The 19,156-nt window shown below is 44.5% G+C and overlaps 1 long non-coding RNA gene across 1 annotated transcript; it reads right to left on the reverse strand.

Moving 5' to 3' along the window:
- Window positions 1-218: 218 nt before the first annotated feature.
- Window positions 219-16,740, reverse strand: LOC125164658 (uncharacterized). Its single transcript, XR_007151850.1, has 3 exons — window positions 16,401-16,740; window positions 4,260-4,480; window positions 219-380 (listed from the first exon to the last, which is right to left on the reverse strand). It is a non-coding gene; the product is annotated as an uncharacterized LOC125164658 (long non-coding RNA).
- Between the last annotated feature and the right edge of the window lie 2,416 nt (window positions 16,741-19,156).

Below are 19,156 nucleotides of genomic sequence, written 5' to 3' on the forward strand. Positions count from 1 at the left end.
GAGCGAAATTTCTAGGGTGACAGAAATGTTCTCTACTTAATTTGGGGATTGTTTCCACAGGCCTGTGTACATTTGTCAAAATAATCAATTATACTGTTAAGATCTGTGCATTTCATTATATGCAAATTTCACCTCCAAAAAAAACGACCCAAAATACCAATTAAGAATCACACATAAATTATCTTAAGCACTTAAACTATCACCATATGATGCTGCGAGTCCCTCTTCACTGGTGATTGCATGAAGATTATGCTATGAAAGCAGAGGATGCCTCCAGCAGCAGACACCGAGCCTTGCCCCATGTTGAACTGGTCATCATGAATGTACCCAGCTGCGACATGTTTACTCCAACAACCTCACACAATGACACATGTGGACATCTAAGTTAAAAAACAAAAAATAACATGAGAAAAGACCCCGGAGCAAACCACATTCCTAATCAATGACACATTCACCAGAAGTTTAAATATTTGCCACAGATGGCAGAAATTATTCTGCGGTCTAAACAAAGATGATTTAAGCTGGCATCGCCAATTTACTTTGGTGGAGGTTTACTGTGTGCTATAATTTATTGTGTTGCACGTTTTTCATGCTCTTGCTATTTTGAATTATGCTTTCTAACATATTAATATATATGTATATATGTTTATAACAAGAATCAAATGTTTGCAAAGGCTCTGAAGTACCTTTGAGGTTGGAAACCGCTGGTCTAGCTATACTAGCTCCAGGTTGGAGGCCAGGATGCTGCCTTCTGTTTATGCTAAATAGCTTCGTTAATGGCTGGACTGAAGTGTTAACAGTTTAGTAGTAATGGGTAAGCAGGCAGTTTGGGAGACTAAATGACTCCTGTTAAAAAATTGATAATGGCTCTTCCTGGGCAGGCACAAAGGACAGATAAATAAAGAGAGGCTGTAAGCTGTCCTGTGAATCTAAATCAGGCAATGTGGGTTAAGCCGCTATTTCAGCCCATTCTCGACTGGGTTGTGAACATTTTCTGGACCTCAGTTTCCTCATGTGCCCTGACTAATGTAAAAGTCACTTGGAGTTCTTGTTAAAATACGGATTATGGTACAGTAGGTATTGGGTGGGGTCTGAGTTCTGTGTTTCTCACAAGCTCCAGGTGATGCCCATGCTGCTATGTTCCGGGGACCATAGTTGGTGTAGCCAGGGCCTAGGAGACTCTGTTGGTCCTGGGAGTAAATAATAGGGGATAGCACTCAAACTACTACTTTCCAAGTGGGGTTCTCAGTGATAGTTCACCTTAGATTAGGTGGGGAAAAGGTGGAATTGGAAAGGAAATACAGATCCTGCAGGGATGCACTGTCCAATATGGTGACTGTTAGCTTCATATGGCTATTTAAATTTAAATGAAATGAGATAAGAAATCAAATTACTAAGTCAAAACAGCCATATTTTAAGTGCTCAATAGCCGTATGTGGTGAAGGATGGCTAATGTGTCATATTCCACAGCACAGAATCAGAATATTTCCTTCACAGAAAGTTATATTGTACGGCACTGCTCTAGGGTACTCAGAACCAGACACGGGAGCAGGCAAGGACCGGATTGCTGGAAAGTCTTCCAGAATGAGGAATCTTTCACTCACAGACTTATGAACTAAGCTGGGTGAAGCTGGACACTGCATCTATTGGTAATTGATTAGTGTCATTCTAAACCTTTGGACCTGGAGCAGAATACTGTTCTGCTCAGCTCATTTGCAGGTTAGGTTTCTGACCTCATGCAGTGCCCTCAGTTTATTCCATGCACTCAGCTCATGCATTTTGCATTAGCAAGCTTGGTGGACCTCCAGACCATTCAGAGCTGAGAGGTACCCTATTTCAGTGTTTTCTAAACCGTATTCTGGGGAGCTCTGGATTCCTTCTGCTACTTGAAACAGATCAGCTTCACTTTTTTTCTGGTTTTGATATTGGTTTCCTAGAAAACATGCCTCTGGAAAAAAAATTGGTTCCCACTTTTAAACAAAGTCTCAAAACCACTGATTCTAGTTCAGCCATTACACTTTATAAATAATGAAACTGAGGTCCAGGGAGGTGGAGGTTCTGACCTTTCCAAGATCATATGGCCAATTAGCAAGGGAGCTGAGATGAGAAGTCATGTCTCCTGACCTGGACAGTGTTCCTTCCACTGGCTCATTGTTAATTATCTTTGCACACTACATGTCTGGCTGCCTCAGCTGGACTGCTGTCTCCTGGAGGGGAGAGGAGGCCTGAAGCCTTTCTGGTGCCCCTGCTGGTGTTACCTGGCTTGTGGCTGGGGAAGTAGTACCATTTAGTTGATTGAAGGTTGTGGCAGCTTCCTGGGAGCTGAGATACAGAGGGAATTCAGAGGCTGGACACCTGCATGCATCAATTCTTCCAAGTTTATAATTTAGAAGTAATACTCTCCACACAGCGAGAGTTTCCAGGTGACTGCTATTTGCCAACTCTAAGGACCAGGAAAGGGTCATCAGAAGGTATTTGTGGTTCTTTCTTTCCCTGGACCTGAGTCTCTGCCCCAGAATTGGCCTCCAAGTTAGGCCTGAGCTCCCTGGGCTGGAACATGGATAATTTCTTGCCTTCCTCTAGAGCTCAGTGCTTTTTCATTGTTGGCCTCATTAACTATACAATGATGATGGCTGGCTCCCCAGCCGGCTGTCTTCCTCCTTTTTTGTTTTTATAGTAGATCTTTCTTGAGCTTCTATCTGTCCCTCCGGTAACACTTCATCTCTATATTCACACATGTTAACCATATGCCAAGGAACAGAAGTTTCTGAGCTTCTCCTAAATGGCACTGATGGGGGATTGGATCCAGTTAGGCCACTGGATGCTGAATGAAGATTGTTAGAGAATGATGTGAGAAACAAAGCTCTGACGATGGAGTGTTCCTTTTAAATTGTATTCTGCCCCAGAGACCTGGGCTGAATGTTCCAGATAGATACAGCTTCTTGCTTCACAAAAGGGTCCCATTTGCCAGGCATGTATAATTTAGGTTAATTTTAAATTTATTGTAAATTTAGTGTTCTCTTTGCTTACTCCCAACATAAAGATGATTTATAATGCATGGCATTCCATGAATCACAAGAGCATTAATACTGTGCATCCTAGAGGCCTTTCTCAGAAGATCTCTGTGCCTCTGGATGTTTCTATGTGCACCCTCCCTTCCTTTTTGAAGGCTGACCATGCTACTCATCCAAAGAGCCTAGCCATCCACAGGTGGGTTTAATAATGAGGAATGAAGATGTAGAGGACTAGGATGGTAGTGCCATAACTGCTTTTCTCCCCGGTTTGTTTGTTTGGGCTCCCTCTTTTGGAAGATATATGACAAATACTACTGGTTGATTCACTTAAGACCTATTTCACTTCTTTCTTCCTTGTCTGATAGACTCTAGAAAGCAAAACCCTACATTTCTAACCTCTCTTGTCATCTGATTGCCATGTGACATCATTCTGGACAACTGGGTATTTGCAGAAGTCCCAGGGAGAGCTTCCATTCCTGGATACACCAGGTCTTTAAGAAGAAAGATTTTGTCTTATATTTTAGCCTAGCTCTCTAATTCTTGCTTTGTGATGGGAAAACAGTGCTTGAAGGTGTGCCATTTTTTCAGAGAATGGGAACGAAACCTCCACATTAAGGATGACAGAGTGAAAAGATAGGAGAATCCTAGTTCCCTGGTGAAAGTTTTGAGAAGCTGAACTTCCCCTGCACTGCTTTCTCTGAATATCTTATTACCTGAGGAAATGAACCCTACTTCTTTAAACTAATGTTTGTTGGATTTATATGAGCCTCAGTCAAATATATTTTGAAATTGTGAAGGATATATGGAAAAATTTTCAACACTCCACTTTTCCCATGAAAGAATTTCTTGGCTAAGACCCTGTAGTTACCAAGAAGGGTCTTAGATTAGAAGTCAGGATTTTAGTCCTGTATTTGCTATAAACTTGGACCCATATGCTCTTAGATCCAACCATCCTGCAGAAAATGAACAAATCATTTTCTGTATCTGTGTCTTTATCTGTAAAATGAGAGTGTTGTGTCATTTCTGACTTTGCTAAGATTACGTGGAGTCTTCCTAGTCCTGCAGGAAGAAATAAATTGTGAAATCTTTTTTTCTCAGTAACCCTGAGTCCCTTTCCACCAATGGCATTCTATATATACCATTTTCCATCTAATCCAGCAGAGTTACACTACAAAATGGGCAGGAAGATTATGTAGGTATCAGAGTCTTGTGTGATAAACCACCTCCCAAAACTTGGTGGCTTACCTGAAACAATAACTATTTATTATTCCTTGTGATCCTGTGGATTGGCCAGCAGGTCTGATGGTCTTGCCTAGACTCACTCAGGTAGCTGCATTCAACCTTTAAGACAGTGGAGGGTTCCTTTTAACCTGTTGGTGCTAGTTTTTGGCTGGGGCATCTTCATTCTCTCTTCTTGGCTTCTCTATCAGGGTAGCCTGGACTTCTTTACATGATGACTTGGGGTTCTAAGAGGATAAAATAAGAAGCTTTAAGATGTTTTAAGGCCTACTCAGAAGTTCCCAAATGTCATTTCCACAACATTCCATTCAGAAAACTTCTAAAGCCTTAGTCCACCATAGTATAAGAGTTATGTCCTTGATCTTGTGTTTTGCATCGGGTCCAGATATAGATGAATTCCCTTGTGTATTGCTGAATCCATCGGGTGACTAATGATTAAGAACTGAAAATTAAAAAGGCAAGTTATCTACTACTTACACACCCCATTTACAATGTACCAATAAACAATAGAGAGGCAGAGAAAGGACAGTCCCAGTAGGCAGACATACCCAGACAAAAGGTGGAGGGCAGGATGTGTATGCTGGTTTCCAGAAACTCTGAAATGCAGTCACACATATGTTGCCTGTCCCCCCAGTTCGAGGAGCCCATAATTTTCTTTAACTTGAGCCCAGTTTTGCTTCCTTGGAGTGGTCTCTTCATCCCTTAAAGTTCTTAGCTCTTGTCTCCGTCCTTTGCATTTTGGTTCTGTCCTTTGGATTATTGGCTCTGTGTTCTGAGATGTCCTTCCTTTTCTGGAAAGAATGGCCCATACTTTTAGTTGAGAAGCTTTTTAAATCTGCTTCCTGCATATAGAAAGTTAGAATGGGGGCAGAGGTCTCTTTTCATTCTGAACTGTCCTTTATTTTTGGAAGAACTGATACAGTTCCTCTAAAGGCTTCATGAGTTTTCTATGTATGAGATTATTGTCCAGTCCATTTGATAATGCCAGAGTTGACATTTCTTCTGAGGCAGGCCTGTCTCCATCTTGAGCTATGAGTCATGGTACTGTGAATTCTTAGAAAGCCTTTAGTCATGCTGAAAGGGCCTATGATGCATGGTCTTAAATCTTCCTGAGTTCTTAACAAAGGGTTTAAAGGCCATGCTCTTGATTTGACCTTTTCTCCGCAGCCATTCCTTACTTCAAAAGTCTTTGGCTGGCTGGAGATACTACCTTAAGCTTTCTACATTTTATCTAAATTCTCCTTGAAAACTGAAAGTGGTTCCTTATTTAGCTCATTTCTCTCTTCATGTACTTCATGCAGTTAAAGTTAAATGGCACTTTCTACACTCTGTCTGGAAATCTCTTCAGCTAGATCTACAAGTTCATTAACGTGATGGTCAGTATTTTGTATCAACTTGAGTAGGCCAAGTGGTGCCCAGATTAAACGTTATTTCTGGATACGTTTGTAAGGATGTTTCTGGATGAGATTAAAAATTAATTGGTGAATCCAGTAAAGCATATGATCCTCCCCAGTATGGGCAGACCTCATCCAATCCATCGAGGGTCTGAATAGAACAAAAAGGTGGAGGGAGGAAGAATTCACCCCTTTTTGTTTTCTGTATGCCTGCATGAGCTGCTACATCAACCTTCTGCCCTTGGACTGGGATTGATACCATTGGCTTCCCTGGTTCACAAGCCTGCAGCCTTGGACTAGAATTATACCATGGGCTTTCCTGGGTCTCCATCTTGCAGACAGTGAGTTGTCAGAGTTCTCAGTCTCCATAGTTGCATCAGCCAATTCCTTCTAATAAATCTCTTCAAATATAGGGGTATCTTTCCTTTGTTTATGTTTCTCTGGGAATACTTACTAATACAGTTAGGAATCATTTCTACATTCCACGGCACCATAGTACACAGTTTTGCCAAGCATTCTACTTGTACATAACATGAATCACCCATTTTTCAGCCTCTAGAAATTGGTACCTGGAACAGATAGTTACCATAACTAATGTTAAAACATGTGACTGGCAAATGCTGGAAGGATAGCAAGGAGATTGTTAGTAGAGGCTGGAAGAGAGGAAGGAAGTTAGCACTGGAGGCTGCCATCCCTGGGCATGTTGTATGTTGGCAGTGTAGAAGCAGGTAAGTGGTCTTTTAGTTCACATCTAAGAAATTGCATGCAAGGATTCTCATCCATATCTGGATCTGATTCAGATGATGATAGGTTCTGAACTTCAAGCAGGTACTGTAATGGGATTAGGCCCTTTTGGGGGTCAGAGTTTTATGAGTACGTTCAAGGGATATGAATCATTATGGTCAAAGGGTAGATTGTTTCTAAAGATGGCCACAAAAATCCTTCCACTGTGGATGGTTTCTTACTGTCTTGCAATGTGACTTTGCCATTTCTTTCATAAAGAGGTGAAATCTCTTTCCCCTCTCCTTGAATCTAAGCTGGCCCTTTATCTTGCTTGGACCAATAGACTAAGGTGGAAGAGAACTTGCAGACTACGTCCTGCCTAAACCCCCTCTTGGGGGCATAAACTACCTTGAAAAGAAGTCTGACTATCCTTCTGAGAAAATAGTGTAGAGACAGAGGCCCTGCCTGCCAGCAGAACTAACCATCAAGCAGGTGCATGAGGCCACCTCAAGTTGTCCAGCCCTCATCGAGCTGCCCTAAGACTGTAGCCATGTGAATAACTCCAGCCAGCAGCTCAGGAAGCAGGATGCCCAGCTGAGTCCAGACAGCTTACAGCATCATGAGAATTATCAGATTGTTGTTGTTTCAATCCTTTGGGTTTTGGAGTAGTTTGTTATGCGGTGTTGGATCACTGACACAGGGGTGGAGGCCTTGTGTTCTGGATTTCAGAGTCTCTGCTCTCTCAGTGCTTGTGAAAGTAGCAGTTTTCTTTGCAAGAGCCAAATTACCTGGAAGCCCAGAAATTATCTTCCTAAACCTTTCTGCTGGGACCCGGCAGGTGTTTAATAGCTCTCCCTGGAGTCCCCCAGCCCTCCCTTCCCAGCAGCCTGTTCCCCGTGGACTTGAGGGGTGTAGTGAGAGCAGTCACAACAGCTGGTGGGAACAGCTGCAAGACAGAAAGGCACTGGGGGTGTAATTACTTAGAAGTGAGCAGGGGTGTTGGGGGCCAGGGCTGCACACACAAGCTGTACCTGGGAGGGACAGGTGGCCATGGGGAGGCCTCTCCCCACTTAGGGAATTCACCAGCATTTAGGTACTTCCCATTCCTTAAGTAAACCCCATGCTTTCCTGTCTCCATGCTTGCCTGATGCGGTTCCTCTACCTGGAATGCTCCATCCCTCTTGTCTACCAGAGGGAATCCTACTTCATTTTAAAGACTCACTCACACATCTTCTCTGTGATGCTTTTTTTAACCTGGCTGGGCAGAGTCAATAGATCCTTGCTCTGCTCCCACTGTGCAATGCTATTAGCTCTTACTGTAGTCTGACTTATCTGTTGGGTGCTTGACTAGTTAGGCTTACATTTAACTGAGCATGACAGAAAGCTCCAAAGTAAGTATATTAAGCAGATAGAGCTCCCCCACTCATATGGGAAGCCTGGAGGTAGTGGGACCCAGGGCTGGTAGCTATCCATCCCTCCCCATGCCTCCATCAAGGCCTAGACTTGTTGGTTTTTGTGCTCTCCTGTGCGATATGTTTCACCCAACGTTTACCTCAAGGTCAAAGGTAGCTACTGAAGGTCCAGCATTCACTTCCATATTCCAGCCAGCTGGAAGGAGGAAGGGCATATTCTTTCCCTTTCAGCATATTCTTTAAAATTTGCACTCATCTCTTCTGCTTATGCCTTTGGCTCAAGCTTGAGATGAAGCTGAGAAATATGGTCTTTAATCCCAGCTAAAACCTAAGTTGCACTTCTAAGAAAAAGGGAGATGATTAATATCAGGGGTCAATTAGTGGTGTTTAAGTACTATCTGTCTTTTTCATTAGGATGACCTTTTGAGACTAGAAAATATACCCCATTCATCCATGTTTTCTCCATATTGATCAACTCTGTGCCTGGTGTATGATGGATGTTCAATGAACAATGACATAGAAAATTGACTTGCTGATTAGAAGCCAATACCCCTGGAAGGGATAGTAGAATTCATTATTTATTTTTTGTTTTAATTTTTTTTTCAACGTTTTTTATTTATTTTTGGGACAGAGAGAGACAGAGCATGAATGGGGGAGGGGCAGAGAGAGAAGGAGACACAGAATCGGAAACAGGCTCCAGGCTCCGAGCCATCAGCCCAGAGCCCGACGCGGGGCTCGACGCTTAACCGACTGCGCCAACCAGGCGCCCCTATAATTCATTATTAATAACTCCCTAGAAATTTGTCTCTGATCTCCAAGTCCTGGCTTCCTACTTTCTTTTCTGTACTTCTGTATTTCTCTATGACTTTTACCTGTCTATTTTCTCTTGCCTCTGGGTTTCTAGATCCTGAAACTATTACCAAATCTTCTTACATATTCTCCCGTGGGCCGCCCAGAAGAGCTATAGACTGGAAGGTGCGTGTTGCTTTCATCAGGTGAGGAGGTGTTGAGGGTATGTGTGTATCTGAAGTGGATGTCAGGAAACCTGGGTTATAGTTTCAGTTTGTCCACCAGATAAATCTGTTACTCTGGTAAACCATGCTTACCATCTTTGTCTTTTTCTTCTGTAAAATGATAAAGATATATATTATCTTCATCCTAGAGCTTCAGAATATACACAGCCAAATAAAGACCATGCATATTTTACCTGTATGTGTATGCATATATGTGTGTGTAAATTTATTATATATGTATATATTTTTTATTTTATATATGTATTTAAACACATACACATATATATAAAAATAGAGTTGCAAGATATTATTATATGTAAATGTGTAATAAACAAATAACAACTAAAAAGATTCTTTGTATCCTCCTCCCCTGCAATTGGTTTTCAAAATACATACTCCAAAATAGAGGTAGGAGGGGGCCTGATCTCTACCTTCTTCCTCTGCCCTCAGTGTTTCCTCCTGAGTGCTGTGGCTCAGAACCCAGAAGCCCTTCTCAGTCCTGAAGCATGACTCACAGTTATTTCCATAGATGGGCCTGGAATGACAGGGTGATGGATGTTGCTGTCACTGTACTGAGATGGAGAAATGTTTTCTCTGGTTGGCTGTGGAAGCCTCCCTGCCATAGATTTTCTAGGGGTTCAGAAGTTTGACAAATGTGGACCAAAGGTGGCCTGCAGGGCCCTAGGGCTGGGACTGGCTTAGTTATCCACCTTTGGGGTATTTTCAAGGACTGTTTGGCCCTTAAAGAATTTACTATGTCATAAAAGTTTGGAGAAGGGAAGAGGAAAATAAATGAGGAAGGAGGTCTGAAGCCCATACAGGCAAGTTGATGGGCTGAGCAGGCTTTCTGTGACCTCTTTGCCCACTGCCCTCCTTTGCCTGGGGGATGTGGTAGAGTGGACGAGAAAGGGATCCTTCTAGAAAGCCAGTGAATATCAAGAATGGTCTTGTGAGACCCCAGCCCAGGATTTCCTGCAGGCACAGCAGCTATGACTCTGCCACATTCTCCATCTATGTTTGTAGAGAAGCCAGTGGGAATGAGGGGAAGCAAGGATCCTGTGGTGAGATGAGGGCGGGGTAAAGTTAGTGCCTGGCTGAGGGGGCCACAGCATCCTGGACATTGCTAGAGGTGAACTGCAGGCTTGTCTGAGAGAGTCTCAGCAGTCAAAACAAAGAGGAAAACAACACAAATGAGAAGACCCACCATGTTCACATTCAAGGTCAGAATCCTACTCTCATCCTACATGATTAGGAGAGCACAGTTTTTCTGCCACAAAATGGGTCCTTTTGAGGGGTTAAGTTTGACATCTTTAAACTCACTGCTATTATGCATAGGGCACAGTATGCCCTCCTGTTTCATCCCTCTAAGGGCAGGATAACAAAGCATTATTCCAATAAAAAAATAATGCAGAGAACAAAGCCACATAAGTTTTAAAAAAATTTTAATGTTCATCTAGTTTTAAGAGAGAGAGAGTGTCAGTGGGGAAGGGGCAGACAGAGAGGGTGACACAGAATCTGAAGCAGGCTCCAGGCTTTGAGCAGTCAGCACAGAACCCGATGCAGGGCTTGAACCCAGGAACCATGAGATCATGACCTGAACTGAAGTCAGACACAACCAACTGAGCCACCCAGGCACCCCACAAAGCCACATAATTTAAACCAGGAGCAATCATAGCCCTTCATGGCTCTCCCCTTTCCCCAAACTTCTTTGCTTTCCCCATTGTTAGTTCCTACAAATTCATATTGGGCCTTTAAGGCTAAAAAGAACCAAGAAATATTCCTTATCTAGAAAGTGAGACCAAAATGAGGGAATCAGTCTTCTTAGGAGCTCTGCAAGAGGGAAAATATAAGCCTCCAAAGAAATCCATTTCTGTGATGTGAAGGGGTTGCACTGCTGAGGGAGGGAGCTCTGTGAGTTGAAGTCCTTTGTTTTCCTGCCCTCCACTGCACTATGTTGCATTTGGCTGCCTCCTCTGTCTTCATGTGGGATAAGAACTGGGTAGAGGCCCTGGATATAGACTGGGGAGAAGTTGCTCCCTAAAATACTCATGGGGAAGTATTTCTAGCCCCTGGGGCAGGAAACTCTGGGCTGCAAAGAACAGATACTGATTCTAAACCCTAGTCCCTCTGAAGGGTGGCAGGAATGTAGCCTGAACATGCTGCTGGAGCAGATGTGGGCCCTGGAACATCCTTGAATAAAATTGTGAGTGTAAGGGGAGCTTGGGGACCAGTGGGCTCCATTGAGAGGAGTTAATTACATGGCCAGTTCCACTAGATGAAACAAGGAGACCAGGCTGCATAAACTGCTCCCAGGCAACACTGACTGCTAATGCCCCTCCCTCCCTGGCTATGCTCAGTTCTGGCAGGGGCAGCCACGGGATGGTGAGGTCATAGCCAGGGCTCTGGAGAAGCAAAGGTCTAGCAGACAGCTACTTGAGGTTCAAGCAAATGCTAGGGCAGAACCAGGAGTTTTAAAAAGGCAGACTTAGCAGGATGCGATAACTGTACCAGAGGGGGACAGAAAGAAAAAAAAAGGGGAGGGAAAAGAGGATGAAAAGGAAAGAGAAAGAGGAGCAGAAAGATCAGGGGACACAAGCAAGTGCAGCTAACAGAGAAAGACAAAGATACCTGGGAAGAAGGAAGAAATCAGGAGTAAACTTGGCAAGAATCCACCTGTTTTGGAAAGGGAACCTAAATGTGTGATAGAGAAAAATCCTGTAATGTTCATGGCTCTGACATTTAACCTCTAAAGAAAAAGCAGTGGTGGGAAGCCCAGAGACCCTCTTTTTCCTAAACTGGTTTGGTCACGGTGGATGCAGCCTCGGGCTGGCAGGCAGGTCTCAGGCCAGGGGCTGTGGCAGCTGCATGCCTCCTGAGTCTCTCCTGCAGAGGAGCAGCTCCTGCAGAGGAGAAATCCTGGGTGGGGACTCAGGACAGAAATATACTCAGAGACTAGGCAAATCATTTACCTCCCTGTGCCTCAGCTTCCCCACCAGTAAAATAGGAGCTACTCCCTTACACATATCCTTACATTTCTGCAAAGACCAAATGAGACCCTTGTCTTCATCCATCCAATCCATCCATCCATCCATCCATCCACTTATCTATTGCATGAAACCTTATTGACAACTCATTTGTACCAGGCACTGGGCTGAATGGTAGGGCTACAGGGTGACTAAGACAGAGTCCTTGTTCCCTAGAAACTCATTCTCATGGTAAGCCACATATATGGACAGATCCTAAAGCTCAGTGGGATAATTGCCTAAGGCATTGCCCTTATCTATGCTGGGATAAAGGCCAGCGTCCTCTGCATGGCTTATAAGTGTTTGATGACCTGGTCTAGCATCAGCATCTGCCCCAATAGCCTCTTTCACTTGGCCCCACGTTCCTGCTACACAGATAGGTGGGCTCATATCTTTCACTGTGGTTTGTGTTGTTTTCTAAACCTGAAACGTCAATTTTCTTCCTACTCATTGTACTTATTCTGACTTCCAGACTTGGTTCATTAATCTTCTCCTCCAGAGAGACTCCTCCCCACTCACCTCACCAGGCTAGGCTAGATGCCTGTTATCTTATTCAGAAATTATCTTTTGTCATGACTTTTTCTTCCATTACTATAGATGCAGAGGGAACAGGGGTATTGATCCATCTTAACTCATGCTTACGTATAGTACTCTACTATACTATAGTACTATAGTACTCTACATATTCTAACATATAGTAGAGGAAGTCTTTAATGAAAGCTTATTGAACTGAACTTAGCCGCTCTGACACCACAGGGGAAAGACAGAGTGAGGAGTCAGAGAAGCCACCCATGAACTGGGTCTTGATGTATGTGTAGGAGTTCGAGGGGGAAATAATGGAGAGAAGAATGTCCCATATAGGAAAACATATGCAAAGGCCAGGGGTATGAGACCAGGTGCCTTGGTCAGGGGATGTGAGTTGTAGGAGCTGAAAGAGGGGTAGCTGCTGAATTACCACAGCTGAATTACCTGTGGTAATTCATTTTGTGTGTCAACTTGACTGGGCCACAGGGTGCCCAGCTGTTATTCGGTCATTCTGGGTGTGTCCAGGTGTTTCTGGATGAGATTAATGCTTGAGTCGGTAGCCTGGGGAAAGTAGATGGCCCTCTCTAATTTGGCTGAGCCCCATACAATTAGTTGAAAGCCTGAATAGAACACAAAGGCTGGCCTCCAGTGAGCATGGAGAACTTCTCCTACCTGAATGCTCTGAGCTGTGACACCAGTCTTTTTCTGCCCTTGGACTTGAACTAAAACACTGGCTCTCCTTGAATCTCTAGGCTGCTGGCTTTTAGATTGGAACTTACACTTTCAGCTCTCCTGGTTCTCAGGACTTTGACCTTGGATTAGAACTACACTTTTGGCTCTCCTGGGTCTCCAACTCAATGGCTGCAAATATTGGGACTTCTCAGCCTCCAGAATCACATGAGCCAATTCCTTGTGATGAATCTCTTGCTCCCCACACACTCATGCACATATGCACAAATGGCACACACATCTTGCTTGCCCAGTTTCTCTGGAGAACCCTAACTAGTACAAAGGGGATGTCCCATAAGGCTTGTAGGCACATTAGGTGATACAGAAGCACAGAGGGTATTAAGTTTGGGAGGACATGATGAGGCCTATACTTCTGCATCACAGGAACCAGTGCAGGAGGTCTGGGGAGGGACCTTCATCAGCTGCTCTGAACCCCAGGCCTTCTTCTCTGTCCCAGGGACTACTGCTTTGGGCCTGCCTTACCCCTGAGGCTGAAATGCTGCCTCCTGCCACCTGGGGTGGTCCAGGCCATCCCTGTCTTTTGTGGGGTGCCCTGGCCTTAGTTGTAGGTAGTCCCTGGAGAGCCCTTAAAGGAGATGGGCCTGTAACCATGGTATGGAGTCACTCTGGCAGAAATTAGAAGCCCTAACCTTCATGCCTTGGTCTCCACAATGTTTTCATGCTTCCTCTGTTTTTCTTGGCTGTTTTTCTATACTAGCTGGTAAAACCTTTTCAAATATTCCAATTGTCTCAGTTGTTCAAGGAGGAACCGAAGTCATAATTGGTACTGATGTTTGAACTAGTGCTTTAAAGACAGGTAACAGCTCCTTGTGGCCAGTGACGGGGCAGCAGCAGACCAGGGGATGCAAGATCCCCAAGGAGGGGGATACTATGGAGGATGATACCAGAGCCATTTGCTCCAACTTGTTTTACCCACCTGGAGGCTGTCCTAGCTGAGACAAAACCTTGAGAAGTGCTGTTTTATCCGAGTAAAGAGTGTCTTTTATAGCCTGTCACTTGTCAAAGCCATATTCCTGGCAGGAAGAAACACTCCTTTTCCTTAGACTTGGTGGTGTTGCCCCTAGGTTTGAATTTTGGAACTCCTGCTGCATGGTTGTACCCTGAGGTCATCTCCTGTGGGTCACCGAACCTCATTTTCTTCATTTGTGAAAAAGAATTGTGCTGACTTCACAGGCTGGTGGTGAGGATTGTTTAATGAGGAATATGTGTGAAGGCACTTGCCACACGGGGAATGCTGCATAATATCATCTTCCTTCCTCCCTATCCTTCCAAATCTGGAGAAAAGCTCTCTAGATAAAGCGATCCGCCCTTTCCTCTGGATTCCCTTAAGAATTCTTTTATTTCTCTTTTATTTCTCTATTTCATTTATTCTGAAAATGTTTGCTTCCTTCTCCATAATGGAATCTGAGCTAATGGCTGCAGTATTGCAGGCCTGGGGTCCCTGCTAAGCCTGCAGCCAATGAAGGCCAGTGGGAATAGACTGAGCAAACTCATTTTTAGGATGTAGTTTAGTACTTGAACATCTAGGACCAGACTCCTGCTGAGGCATAACTACGACTCTGGAAATTCCTCTTCTACTTCTGTTCACAAATATAAGAGCCCCCTAGAGAGGCCAAGGAATGGTGCAGGGGGAGAGGAGAGATATTCAGGTTCAGACCTTGTAGGTGGGAAGTTTTGCCTTCTCTCTGTCTCCTGTGACACATGATTGTTGAATATTGACTATTCAATCCAACTCGAATTTGTGCTATCCATCCATCCATCCATCCATCCATCCCTATGCTTATTCAGAGATGAACACCATGATTCCAGTTCTGGTACTCAGACTGTGGAGAAAGAAGCTGCTCAGTGTGGTAAATTGTGTGACAGAGGCATTTTCTGGACAGGAATTATCAGAGCACAGAGTAGGATTCTCAGACAAGGTGCCCTCTGACCTGGGTCTTTAAGGACAAGCAGGAATTTCTCAACACAATAAAGGATTGCATTGGGGTGAGGAGAGAGTCCCTGAAACAGAGAGATGATCTTGTGCAAAGCTTGGAGGCATGAGAAATTCTGGCATGTTCAAAGGACTGGAACTAGTTCAGACTGGCTGGAAGGTAGAGCCAGAGAAGGGACTGCATGTATGAGAGCAGTGTGGGTATAAGGATGTGTGCATATTTGGGTGGGAACATGTAGGCCTGGGGTGCTGGTTTGGGAGCATAGTGCCTGAGAGGGTAGGATTTGAAGCTGGAGAAATAGAGTCCAGATGATGACAGGGTAGTTCAACTTTGTTCTGTGAGTAATGGGGAGCTGCTGGAAGATTTTAAGCAGGAAAGTGATGACGTCACATTTCTTTATTGATTATTATTTTGTGTCCAGTAATGTGGATATTCAAAGAGGTATAATAGGGATGTTTCGTGATTTTATGGAGCTTAAGGTTTGATTGAAACAACATGTACACTCAGTGCCCTTCTCCCATTTCCTCTCTGGGTCTGTCTACTCATTTGCAATATGAGCGTCTTGGCTAGGTTTCCTCAAGCCATGAACCCCAGCCCATGGACCTGAGGCAATAATGCCTGCTGGACTTGTCCTGTGCTTTCCCAGAGAGAGCATAGACCTGGGTCCCCATCCCTTGTCACTGGTTAGAGGTCTGCTGTGAAGACAGACACCTCCCCAAACCCTAACCGAAGGGCCCCTGGCTTCTATTGCACCCAGTTAACCAGAAATGATTGCCTAAACTACCCAAACCCAGGTGTGCAGAGACACCTAAGAAGTCACATTCAGTCCTCACTGTTTTTTGTATGCCCCAGGATAAATCATGGCCTCCTTCTCCCTTGGGGAGCTTTCTAGAGCCCAGCATACTTCCTGTTTGAACCATCCCTTCTCTCCAGCACATAATCTGTCACACACCAGGCTAGGTGGTTTCCAGCATACCACTGAACCTCTGGGTAAAGCCAAACGAGAGAAAACAAAGGTATGAGGATTGTTGCAAACCATTAGGTGAACAAGAGCCACAGGGTGGAGGAATTTAGAGATGGGGGAGAGTGGTGGCTAGGTACAGAGATGACTCCCTTCCCTTAGACTTCCATCTAAGACCTTCCCCAGTCCTTGCCTCTGCATTTGCATTCTTCCTGCCTGGCTTCCAGAAGGAGCTTGGCCCACCTGCATACCTCTGCCAGTGCTTTGTTCCTCCCACACCTCTGCCTGTGCTGGGCCCTGGCTCACTCCTGCCCTTGCTTCCAGGTTCCCCTCTGACAGTGCCTCCTGGGGGGAGGCGAGGGACCTGGGCCAGGGGTTTCCTCCCAGCAGCCCCAGCTGCCACACCACTCACCTGTTCCATGTCTGAATCTCTCACTTTGGTTGGGTCGGCTCCTTCAGAGTGTAAACACTTCTTATTCATGTTGCCCCTCTGGTGCATGACAGAGTCTGTGCTTTGTGACTGGTGGGATCAAGTGAATGGAAAGAGGTTCATTTTCTGAGGGTTGAGAGTATATCAGGTATCTTGAGTCACTTCCTTTGTGAAAGGGAAGAGAGAACCCAGTCCACCTGAAGCAAGATTATACAGTGAATAAAGTTTGTCTTCAGCGATGGCCCCAAAGCCCCTATTTTGGTGGTCTTTATCTTTCCTTCATCTATCCTGGCTTCTATGTATGGCTTGAAGGTGTGTCAAGATAACTTGTCAAGTTATCTTTCCAGACACTGTAATTTATAAACACTCACATGGGAAAAGTTCTTGCTTAACACAAGGGGGTGAATTATGAGTCATAGATCTCCAGGATTATGAGATCATCTCATAGCATGTCCCCCTGCCCACAGCAGGCTGGTCAGGGCAGACAGTGGGTGCCAGGTGTGCAGGGACACCTGTGAGCTCTCTGGCGGCAGGCACTGATATATCTCAGCACCTGCCTCAGGGCTATGCACAGGCTAGATAGGTACAAGGCAAGCCATAAAGTTTCTTGAGTGAATTAATGGAGACTCCATTATTTAATGAATGAATGCAGAATCCTCTACTCCCTCCTGTATTTTAACTGTAGCCAAAATTGAGTTATTTTTTTCTCTCAAAAATGTAACCCCCTGAGATTCTTAGCATTCTTGAATGATATTTGCCTTCTTCTGGTATTGGAAAAAAGGTGATCCATCCAGATATTTAGAGAGGCACTCATAGTTCTTGTTGGAAACTCCATATGGGATAAATGATGCTAATTTATGCATATTTACAGGCAACTAACTTCATACCCTAGTGAGCTACATAGCCTTGTAAGTTCAAAGTTAACCTTCCAACAATAGGAGCAGAATTTTAATTGAAAAAGGTAAAGCAGGCATCTGGCAGATGTAGTTTGTTTAGGGGGGCATTCTATTAAGGAGTCACTGAAATGGCTCTGTTGCTGTTGTAACAGATTCTTATTGAAATGAGATTTCACTTTTTTTAATAAAGAGAAAATCGCCTGTGTTTGCAATGTTTTTCAACAAACTGAGATTTCTTTTTTTTAAATCATAATTGATTTATTTTGTAATGCAATATTGTCTAACATTCACAGACTCATTTGAATAAATTATTCATCAGCTTGTGTGTGTGTGTGAGACCTACCAGACACGTCTGCTGGAGCTCCGTGGGCTCCCTTCTTGCCACCGAGGTACAGGAAACCTTAGCACAGCCACAACGAACATTAATCAAAAGCCAGAGCAGGTTGTTCTTAACTAAAGCCAGAGGACTAGGTTATTAATAAAGACACTTGATGGATCCCATTTCTAATGGGGGATGGGAAGGGCGGAGTCAGGAGGTGGTGCCCACTAATGTACCTGTCCTGTGTTATTATCCTAAGGTGAACTTCCTTGCAATCAGTTACACTGTGAAAGTAGGCACATCAAGTACATACAGAAAGGATAGCATATTTATTGATTTCTTTACATTGATGAAATAATTTCTCTGGGTGTCTTTTTGTCCATTTGGGTAAAATACCATAGCCTGGGTAGCTTAAACGATGGCAATATATTGCTCACATTCTGAAGGTGGGAAGTCCAAGATCAAGGCACTAGCCGATTTCAAAGGTCTAATCCCATTATGAGCACTCCACCCTCTGACCTACTCACCACCCAAAGGCCCTACCTCCTGATACCAGCACATTGTGGGTCAGAGCTTCAACATATGGGTTTTGGGACAACACAGACATTCAGACCACAGCACCTGGTCTCACTTTTATGATTCAGAATGTAGAGTGAAAGCTGATCACAGATTTGGGAGGCCGGTGAAAAGCACAAGGGTCTGAGAGTAAAAGGTGCTATGAATACTGCCCCCACAAAGCTGAGGTCAGGAAGGGCTCTCTGGGGTCACGTTGTCTGCCCCCTGCTTCCCGTGCTTTTCCCAACGTCACCAGGTGAGTGTGAGCCCAGGCAACTCCTCGCCCGGGAGTGAGCTGCGTGGCCCTCCTTGGCCCGAGCATTTGTAGGCCCAGTGTTCTCTGGCTGCTGGCCTGGGGCCTGGAGGTCTGAGAGGGCAGCCTGGGAAAGGGCTTGGTGTGACTCTGGGTCTTGCCCTCACACCGGTAGGCCTTTCAAGGAGGCTGTGACTTCTGCTGTATTCCGGGTGGGCAGGGATGTGCCTTCTCTCCTTCCCACTGAAGAGAAGGTTGAAAGGCCTTGAAGGACTCTCTGGCAGAGTCCCTGCTCCAGAACATCTGCCAATCACTAGAACAATCCCCAGATCAGTATATCCCCCACAGGGCTCTTTTATTATTTTTAAAAATATTAAGAGAACTAATTAAATATAGAGGTGTGCTATGGCCCTAATCTGTGGCTTCTCATCTTTCCTCTCCTCCCTCCTTCTCCTGCTGGGCCCCAGTGTGTATTGTCAAAGTGGCAAGTGAGGAGGGAAGGAGAAAGCCAGGGAGATAACACAGAATTGGTATGCCGGGCAAAGGCTGCGGACACAAGGGACTTCTTTTAATCCAGTCCATTAATCAATTTCTCCATAGAAATTGAATTAACTGTCTTTCATCAACATCACATCCCAGGACTTGAAAACACCATGTGCACACAGGAATGTAAATGTGGCAGGGTGTGTGTCTCCCTTCCTGCGTAGGTGAACAT

This window comes from Prionailurus viverrinus, chromosome B1 (genome assembly GCF_022837055.1).
Source record: "Prionailurus viverrinus isolate Anna chromosome B1, UM_Priviv_1.0, whole genome shotgun sequence".
NCBI lineage: Eukaryota > Metazoa > Chordata > Mammalia > Carnivora > Felidae > Prionailurus > Prionailurus viverrinus.